The sequence below is a fragment of the Salvelinus sp. IW2-2015 genome, linkage group LG13 (genome assembly GCF_002910315.2).
Source record: "Salvelinus sp. IW2-2015 linkage group LG13, ASM291031v2, whole genome shotgun sequence".
NCBI classification, from domain to species: domain Eukaryota; kingdom Metazoa; phylum Chordata; class Actinopteri; order Salmoniformes; family Salmonidae; genus Salvelinus; species Salvelinus sp. IW2-2015.
In genome coordinates, this window is record NC_036853.1 from 1234802 (window position 1) to 1245897 (window position 11096).

The following is an 11096-nucleotide window of genomic DNA, read 5'->3' on the forward strand; positions in this document are numbered from 1 at the left end:
AAGCGCCCGCCATTGTCCTAATTTAATAAATGACAACTATTAAAAATCGTTCCAATTCAAAGCTGTGCCCCTGGTAAATCTATTGAAACGAGGCCCGCCGTGATGACTTAAAACACATCCACGCCTGTTTCCTATTAAGACCAAGCCACTAGTTTTGTCTGAGTCCGAAATGGCACCCTTTTCCCTATATAACGCACTACTTTTAATCAGGGTCCCKGTCAAAACTAGTGCACTATTTAGGGAATAGGGTGCAATTTGTGACACTACCTTGTTCTCAGCGTTGCCTACAGTTTGACAGAAGAGGATGAGAAAAGCATAATGATAAGAGACCTCATTATTGTTAAACTAGTAGTTTGGATAACAAATTCAGCTCACAGCTCAGCACTATTGCTTGAGGGACATGGTCAGAGTCAGTACTTGGTACAGTGGGAATTAGCCAAACAAAGGACAACTTCCCTTAACAAAACGATTAGGACCAGTTGATTCAAGTGTACCATCYGAAAATGTGAGCAGTCCATGAAAAAATATTAAAGGGATTGTTGATCCCAGGATCACTGTTTACTTATCACTTTAAACGTAGTATTAAAAGGGAAGGTGCAGTTGCTACATCCACTTTTGGACTTATAAATTAACTATATGTACCCAATGATTCTTGACTAATATAACTTATAAATGCCTCATGAGCTTAGTTCAACTGTCATACCCCATCAGAACCCAGAATATAAGCTTGTTTAACTCCAACGTTTGTAAACAAAGTAAATGTAAACAAAACACTATACAGCCTCAAAATAWGGTTAAAACTATACTTTTGATATCATGGATGGTCAGTCCTAGCTCTGTCTATGAATTTGAGAATGGTTACAAATTTTGTCCAGCTCATCCGTCAGCTTTTTATCTGAAACAGGGGCGAGGAGAACACTTAGTTATAGTTTGAACTGCTGATTGCTGCTTTAAAGGCTAATTACACTCCAAACAGTTGTCTGACTTCAAAATAAGTCTAATGTCAAGATGAATTCACATACCACTCCATCGGTTATGTTTTCACAGCTATATTCAAATGATTGAACAATATCTCTTTGTTATGGAAATCACATGGTGCTTATCTTTTTCCATTTTAGATTGTGGCGTACAGCTGAATCGACACAACAGATGACCTGGGACATGGATTTATGTCAACAGAAGACCATTTTGAGGTTTGAAAACATCTGACACAATTGGATTTTGGAGTGTAATGTCCCTTTAAGTACACTACCAGTTAGCCTAAAGAGTTTATCCCAGTAGATGAGTTGGAGTGTCTCTCTCTTACCCCACACTGAAGAACTGCCTCATCTCCTGACGCCGCGAGCGCATCATCTGCTTGTACTCCCCGATGCGCAGCTTCTTCCCGTCGATGATGCAGGTCCTCTTGGGCCGGGGCTTGTACTTGTAGTTGGGGTACTTTTCCAGATGGTTCTTACTGAGACGGGCCTGTTCCTCATAGTATGGCTGTTTCTCCTGGTTGCTCATGGACTTCCAGCGAGAGCCTGTACATGGATAACGGGACACACGCACCAAGAGTCAGGGTTGAAACACAAACTACAGCTTAAGGGACCGAACGCACACACAAAAAAACACACTCACATGTTCACACACACACACACACACACACACCACACACACACCAACACACACACACACACACACACACCACACACACACACACACACACACACACAACACCACACACACACACACACACACACCACACACACACACACACACACTCAAAGCGGACAGGGCATGCAGGGTATATGGTGTTCGAAGAGTGTATTGGAGTCAGTTTGTCCAGTATGGTCCTGTAAATAGGTATTTTTTCACCATTTAGTGGATTACAATGTTCTGTAAATTGATTGTTTATGTTCTAATAATGTGGTTAAATTAGCCATTGAACTGTATGTGTCAGTACTTCCACTGCAGTAAATCTATACTGTCTTACTTCAGTCATAGCAGGACATCTCTTCAGGTAGGAGCCTCTAATAGGAGAAACTACTAGTATTTAGGATTGGCAGGGGATCTCTGATACATTGTGTTCTCCACATGTCTCTCCTATAAGCACCCAGCTGACAGAACAAGTGGACAGGTCCGTTACCGCAGGAATGGAGCACATCTGCTTTCTGACAACCCATTATACACACCGCAGATAGGACACACACAGAGAGGAATCCAGGWYTGCGTCCCAAATCGCACCCTATTTCCTAGTTAGTGCACTACTTTTGACCAGGGTTCTGGTCGAAAGTAGTRCTCTATATAGGGATTGGGGTGCCATTTGGGATGCATMTAGGAATCTGTTTACCAACGTTTATCGAAACTCCCTTATTTTTTTACTAAGGAAACAGGAAACAGTGAGGACACTCCTTTTTTTCATCATGTCCCTCRTCTCCAGCTGTGTTATTGTCTGGGCAGCACACACTCCATCCTCTCCTGATCGCCTCTCAGGTCTAGCGTTTCCCTGGTGTCACCACAAGCAAACCGCTAGCTAGGTAAATATCCGGAATGTTCTGTCTGATAGGTGAACTCTGACCCTCAATTCTTGACCCCAACTTCGAGTGATGAGGTTTGAGCTATCAAATTCTTTAGAAAGATAACTTCAGTGATAWTGAACAATGGTCTATGGATGAGAAAAGTGCAAACATTGTATTTCTTTAATTCAGCGTTCAGTTCGCATCTAAAATATTTTAGCAAACAAAGTCATTTAATACCATTTGCTCAAAGCCAAACATTTTAGCCTAGTGGAACACCAATTCACGACAGAAAACTATTTTCTCTCTAAGTATTTACAAAGCTGTAGCTAAAGACCTAAAGACCAGGCACATAGTCCCCCTTCTAAAAACCAGCTCCTACACGTTGCCAAGCAACATTCCAAGTTCATTCATGCAGTCTATGAACTATGAGGGCTGTCTCCCAAATAGCACCATATTCCCTATATAGGAATATGGGCCCTGGTAAAAAGTTGGGCACTGTATACTGTTTGAAATAGGGTGCCATTTGGGATGTAGATATGACTTAAGTCTCAAGACAGTGGAGCCCTTCAGCCATTCTGTGTACAGCAAAGTTTAGTGCTCTGTGAATAGCTATCTGTGTTAGTTAGCTAGCTAGTATCAACACAAGAAGCACTTTTCACTGCATACATCCATCACCCCAGTTGGGGTGTCAGTGGAGTGTGCGTGTGTGTGAGAAAGAGTTCTATGTGAATACTGAATTTTGTAAGGAAAATATATCATTTTTTCCAATATAGTGTTTGAATGATTAAATTAGATTGAATTAAATAAGGTCAGACAAATTGATTGATTCATCGATCGATTGGTAGTTGACTGATGTACAATATTTTGAATATATCATTGAATGTTTAGGTGGAGGTGGAGGGGTAGGAGTAACGCTCTGTTTCTGTCTCATAAGCACACAGTGTCCACAGTTACCTCTATAAAAGAGCATGCCTACACATTATCTATTTAATGGACCACCATGTTTTGTATTTAAGAGGCCACCAACAATTTCATCAAGGCGAGACAACAGGTCCTATTGGACAAATTCAGCTAGGTCCCTCCCCGTTTCTTTCCGTTTGCATCTGTTTAAGAAACATTTTGCAACAGAATTGGCGTAATGAATATGCCCCAGTGGACAGCCAGYATAAAATGCCCTCTTGCAACAGCAGCATAGTGCAGATGCCAGCCACCAAAAAATGAGTTTAATTTAAGAAGATCATGAGTGGGGCTTTTATTGCTCAATCTAATTCATGCTGATTATAAAAATTAAAACAGATATTCTCAAACTCGCAAACTTTTGATTGACTTAAACAGCTGCTTACACAAAGCAAGAGCATCATTTATTTTTCAACTCAAAGCAATGAGGCCAAATCAGTCCTCCATGACAACAAAATAATAAACAACATAGTAGGCTAATTAGTCCTTWGTTTTTGGGTTCTGCTTAGCCCAGAAGACGGTGTGTGTCCTCAGACATGGAGGGAGGCAAACGTCATTCCGCTACACAAGAATAGCAGTGCACCCTTTAATGGTTCAAGCAGCTGACCAATCAGCCCGTTGTACAAGTGCTTAGCAAACTGTAGAAGTGCTTAGCAAGTTTTTTTTTTTTTTATTGTGTTTGATAAAATATAAAGTTATTTTACAAAAAAATAAATGAACAACAGACTTTCAGCATGCTTATAGGGAAGTGCACTCAACATGCTCGGCACTGACACAAATKACAGATTACAGGCTGAAAGAAATTGATAGTAAGAAGATTGGGAGCTGTTCTGTTAGAATTCAGCGCAGCTTTTGATGTCATTGATCATAACCTTTTGCTGAAAAAACATAGGTGTCATGGATTTGCCTCCTCTGCCTTATTATGGATTGAGAGTTACCCATCTAATAGAACACTGAGGGTTTTCATTAATGAAAGACTCTCTCATGCAAATTAAGTTGAGTGTGGTGTACCGCAGGGCAGCTGACTAGGGCCATTATTGTTTTCTGTTTTTACAAATGACCTTCCACTGACCTTAAATAAAGCCTGTGTGCCTATGTACGCTGACGACTCAACAGTATACACGTTGGCTGCAACAATAAAATAACTAACGGACACCCTTAACATAGAGCTCCAGKCAGTTTTAGAATGGGTAACTAGCAATAGGCTGGTGGTAAATATCTCAAAAACAAAAAGCATMGTTTTTGGGACAAACCACTCGYTCAATGCTAAACCTCGTTTAGATCTATTATTGAATAATGTGGCTATTGAGCAAGTTGAGCAAACTAAACTGCTGGGTGTAACCCTAGATTGCAAGCTGCCATATTCAAAACATARACTCGATGGTTGCTAAAATGGGAAGAGTTCTGTCCATGATAGGGCGTTGTTCTGCYTTCTTGACATCTCAGCCAACCAGACAGGTCCTACAGGCCCTAGTTTTGTCACAGTTAGACTACTGCACAGCTGTGTGGTCATGTACGGCAAAGAAGCACATAGGTAAATTGCTGTTGGTCCAGAACAMCAGGAGCACATATTGCACTWAGATGTATTAGGAAGGAAAGTGTCAGTAACATGCATGTCAGTCTCTCCTGGCTCAAMGTTGAGGAGAGATTGACTGCATCACTATTATTCTTTGTGAGAGGTGTTGATGGTACCGAACTGTCTGTTCAAGCAGTTGGCACACAGTTCGGACACTCATCGGTACAACACAAGGCATGCAACCAGAGCTCTCTTCACAGTCCCCAGGTCCAGAACAGATGCTGGAAAACACACAGTATTAAATAGAGCCATGACTACATGGAACTCTCTGCCATCCCAGGTAATAAACAGCAATAAACAGCTTCTACCCCAAGCCATAAGACTCCTGAACAGCTAATCAAACGGCTACCCAGACTATTTGCATTGCCCCCCCACGCTGCTGCTACTCTGTTATTATCTATGCATAGCCACTTTAATAACTCTACCTACATGTACACAATTATCTCAATTACCTTGACACCTGTGCCCCCGCACATTGACTCTGTACCGGTACCCCCTGTATATAGCCACGCTATCGTTATTTACTTCGGCACCTTAATTCTTTGTTATTCTTATCTCTTACTTTTTTGGTATTTTCTTAAAACTGCATTGTTGGTTAAGGGCTTGTAAGTAAGCATTTCACTGTAAGGTCTATACCTGTTGTATTCGGCACATGTGATAAATAACATTTGATTAGATTTTTCTTTTAAAACTGAAAAATAACACCTTACTGCACAAAGGGACTGTTGAAGAGACACAGCCATTTTATTATATATTATAATTATATATAATATTATATATATATAATATATATATATAATATAGTATTGTAATTTGCACTGTACTATGTATTACACCTATATATTGTATGTGCTGATATGTAGGCTGTGTGTGACATTTTAAATGTATGTATTTCAGTCCTTGACTGATAATGTTCTGTACTATGTATTATGTCATGTTTCATGTGGACCCAGAAGAGTAGCTGATGCTTTTGTAGCGGGCTATGGGGATCCTAATAAATACCAATACTAAATACCAAACAATTTGACTAATCTATTTTTCCATATTTCCAAGTCCTATTCTTGAAGATAAAGGGGTACTAMATAATTGGAATGACTGGAAATCTGACCGACTGTTGTTTTTTTTAATGTAAAGATGTAGCCTAATCATGGCTTAATCATATTATTATATGTAGTAGAAATGGGTTAGAACATACATACAGAACCAACACAAAGTACGCTCTCGTTGGCTGGCCCTCGCTTCATACTCGCCGCCAAACCCACTGGCTCCAGGTCATGTACAAGTCTCTGCTAGGTAAAGCCCCGCCTTATCTCAGCTCACTGTTCACCATAGCAGCACCCACCCGTAGCACACGCTCCAGCAGGTATATCTCACTGGTCACCTCCAAAGCCAATTCTTCTTTTGGCCACCTTTCCTTCCAGTTCTCTGCTGCCAATGACTGGGACAAACTGCAAAAATCACTGAAGCTGGAGACTCATATCTCCCTCACTAGCATTCTTCTTCTGCACATCTACCATTCCAGTGTTTTATTGCTATATTGTAATTACTTCACCACCATGGCCTATTTATTGCCTTACCTCCCTTATCCTACCTCATTTGCACACACTGTATATAGACTTTTTCTACTGTATTATTGACTGTATGTTTGTTTATTCCATGTGTAAGTCTGTGTTGTTGTATGTGTCAAACTGCTTTGCTTTATCTTGGCCAGGTCGCAGTTATAAATGAGAACTTGTTCTCAACTAGCCTACCTGGTTAAATAAAGGTGAAATATATATATATAACATCTATTTTTAGCTATGAAAACTCTAACATTGATTTATCCTGCAATAGATGTAGTTCAATTGGTAATATTAATTTGTTTTCTTCTAATGCCTCYTAAGCAGGTTGACGTTTATTGGGGTGAGTCTTGTCTGAGGCAGAACTGAGAAATTTCCACTAGATGGGCCAGCTGCAAAGGCAAAATTGGCTATGTTGTACATATTAATGATAACAAAAACAAAAATGTGCTTTTTGGTCTTAATTTAAGGTTAGAGTTAGGCATTAGGGTTAGCAGTGTGGTTATGGTTAGGGGTAAGGTTAAAATCGTACTTTGTGGCTGTGCCAGCTAGTGACCACTCTGCAGAACTGCCTCAACAAGATTCATGATGAAAAACACTAATTTGCGCCTCTTAAGGGGTGAGTAATCTAAAAGCACCTGATTACGTTACTGAGTTTTGGTAAGTTACTGATTACAATTTTGGTCAGGTAACTAGTAACAGTAATGGATTACATTTAGAATGTAAGCTACCCCAGGATGTGTAACAACGGGCCGTGAACAGGGGTCCTATAAGACGGAGCACAATTGGACCAGCATCATCCGGGTTAGGGGAGGGTTTGGCMGAGGGGGATTTAACTTGGCTCATCGCACTCTAGTGACTCCTTGTGGCGGGCCGGGTGCTTGCAGGCTGACCTCCGGTCGTCAGTTGAATGGTGTTTCCTCCGACACATTGGTGCAGCTGGCTTCCAGGTAAAGCGAGTGGGTGTTAAGAAGCGCGGCTTGGCGGGTCATGTTTTGGAGGACGCATGACTCTACCTTTGCCTCTCCTGAGCCCGTTGGGGAGTTGCAGTGATGAGACAAGATCGTAATTGGATCTCAGGCTAGTTGAGATCGTAATTGGATATCACGAAAAAGTTACCTACCCAACCCTGACTATTGGGTCGCAGGCTTTTTTATTTGTTAACTATACACCACTTGCTCGGAAGCCCTACCGGACCGTGTCTCAGTCGGGGATGATTTGGTATGTTTTCACACTCAAAACCGCTAAATTGGTGTCTGTGGTAAATCAATCTGCTTAATTTTTGCAAATTAAAGGCCCTGTATGACCATAACAAGGCCACAGTGTATGGGGGCCATCTTTAAAAGTATATATTTGTATATTGTTAGTTAGTTCTATACACTTAATTAAAGGGATACTTCATTATTTTGGCAATGAGGCCCTTTATGTAGTTCTCCAGAGTCAGATGAACATGTGGATACCATTTTTATGTCTCTGAGTGCAGTTTGAAGGAAGTTGCTAACTAGCACTACCACAATTGCTAACTAGCATGCTAGCATATACCCATAGACTTCCAGTCATTGCGCTAACGCTAGTTAGCATTGGCTCATGAAAGTACCTCTAAATTCCTTCATACTGGAAACAGAGACATAAAATTGATATCCACGAGTTCATCTGACTCTGGGGAGGTAGATAAAGGGCCTCATTGCTAAAATGCTGAAGTATCCCTTAAAGACCGCTAGGAAATTAGAGGGGGAGACAGGCAAGTGGGAGAAAGCGTGAGAAGGATGGACGCATGGATTGAAACCTGGTCTCCAGTGGGGAGTTTTATTTGAAACATGCCAGGGAGTATTACCACTACACCACGGCTCTGCACAAGATAGGTCATCTTACCCAGGATCTTGCTGATGTTGGAGTTATGCATGTCGGGGAAGGTCTGCAGGATCTTCCTCCTCTCGTCCTTGGCCCACACCATGAAGGCATTCATGGGCCTCTTGATGTGGGGCTCGGCACTGTTCCTGCCCCTGGCCTCCCTGAAGACCCGTGCTTCCGTAGTGCTGGCACCACCTGTGGGATGGGAGGGACATTGCATTACTTACTCAATTTCACACTCGTTTGTGCAAAAAAAGCCACAAAATGTCACAAGTACATGTACTGCACTGCATGTCCAAGAGCTGGGACGACGCTCCGATTATCAGCCAGATAAGATCTCCATTTATTCTCCCGTGTTTACAGCTCTGATTTCAAGCTATAGCGTGATGAATGCTTCCCAATCCACCGTAGCCTGTAAACACTGGGGGTTTATGGAAAACAGGTGGGCTTCTGGGCCAGAAAAGAGAAAAGTCCCCAATCTGTTTTAACTGCCTTCCTTCTGCTTGCATACTTCGGCAGGGTGGAATTGTCTGAGACACAAACAGTGCTAGTGGGTTGGAAAGAGGGGGAGAATATAGAATACCGTTTCTAGTTCCCCGTAGACGTAAGTCCTTCATTTGAAAAACAACAAAACGGAAACCCTGACACTTTATTTGTATTTAGCTGAGGGATTGTGATATTGTGTTATTGAACAAAGCTCATTAGGCCTTAAATTATCAGAAACAGCTGTATATATCACAGAGTGGGCCTTGAAATGGGCAATCTGCAGTTTCTGCATCACTTTTTGGAGTGATATGCACCCAATGTTTCTTGACTAATATAACTTATAAATGCCTCATGAGCTTAGTTCAACTGTCATACCCCATCAGATCCCAGAATATAAGCTTGTTTAACTCCAATGTTTGTAAACAAAGTAAATGTAAACAAACACTGTATAGCCTCAANGTAGATAAAGGGCCTCATTGCTAAAATGCTGAAGTATCCCTTAAAGACCGCTAGGAAATTAGAGGGGGAGACAGGCAAGTGGGAGAAAGCGTGAGAAGGATGGACGCATGGATTGAAACCTGGTCTCCAGTGGGGAGTTTTATTTGAAACATGCCAGGGAGTATTACCACTACACCACGGCTCTGCACAAGATAGGTCATCTTACCCAGGATCTTGCTGATGTTGGAGTTATGCATGTCGGGGAAGGTCTGCAGGATCTTCCTCCTCTCGTCCTTGGCCCACACCATGAAGGCATTCATGGGCCTCTTGATGTGGGGCTCGGCACTGTTCCTGCCCCTGGCCTCCCTGAAGACCCGTGCTTCCGTAGTGCTGGCACCACCTGTGGGATGGGAGGGACATTGCATTACTTACTCAATTTCACACTCGTTTGTGCAAAAAAAGCCACAAAATGTCACAAGTACATGTACTGCACTGCATGTCCAAGAGCTGGGACGACGCTCCGATTATCAGCCAGATAAGATCTCCATTTATTCTCCCGTGTTTACAGCTCTGATTTCAAGCTATAGCGTGATGAATGCTTCCCAATCCACCGTAGCCTGTAAACACTGGGGGTTTATGGAAAACAGGTGGGCTTCTGGGCCAGAAAAGAGAAAAGTCCCCAATCTGTTTTAACTGCCTTCCTTCTGCTTGCATACTTCGGCAGGGTGGAATTGTCTGAGACACAAACAGTGCTAGTGGGTTGGAAAGAGGGGGAGAATATAGAATACCGTTTCTAGTTCCCCGTAGACGTAAGTCCTTCATTTGAAAAACAACAAAACGGAAACCCTGACACTTTATTTGTATTTAGCTGAGGGATTGTGATATTGTGTTATTGAACAAAGCTCATTAGGCCTTAAATTATCAGAAACAGCTGTATATATCACAGAGTGGGCCTTGAAATGGGCAATCTGCAGTTTCTGCATCACTTTTTGGAGTGATATGCACCCAATGTTTCTTGACTAATATAACTTATAAATGCCTCATGAGCTTAGTTCAACTGTCATACCCCATCAGATCCCAGAATATAAGCTTGTTTAACTCCAATGTTTGTAAACAAAGTAAATGTAAACAAACACTGTATAGCCTCAAAACATGGTTACAACTATACTTTTGATAACATGGATGGTCAGTCCTTGCGTCAATAGCTCTCTCTTTTTACTGAAACCGTGGTGGGGATTATGATTTGTTATTGTTTCAACTGCTGATTGCCGCTTTAAGTGCAAGGCATCTGTTTGGAGAACAATTTGCTTGGACTGTCAAGTGTCCACTTCTGAGACGTTCCGAGAGGAACACAATACATATTTGTGTCTGGTGAATACCTGTGTTCAGAGCAAACTCTCTGTCTGTGTCTATTCTATAGGGAACACAGTTGAAAGAGGCCCAAAAAATGTGGCGCCACCTCATGCATGTTAACATTAGAAGCCTACTCCCTAAGTTTGTTTTACTCACTGCTTTAGCACACTCTGCCAACCCGGATGTCTTAGCCGTGTCTGAATCCTGGCTTAGGAAAACCACCAAAAACCCTGAAATCTCCATCTMTAACATTTTTCGCCAAGATAGAACTGCCAAAGGGGACGGTGTTGCAATCTACTGCAAAGATAGCCCGCAGAGTTCTGTCATACTATCCAGGTCTGTACCCAAACAATTCGAGCTTCTACTTCTAAAAAT

At 41.8% G+C, this 11096-nt stretch overlaps 1 pseudogene; it reads right to left on the bottom strand.

Annotated features, from left to right (window-relative positions):
• LOC111971958 (transcription factor SOX-6-like) overlaps window positions 1–11096 on the bottom strand; it is a 212050-nt pseudogene that overhangs the window by 8623 nt on the left and 192331 nt on the right.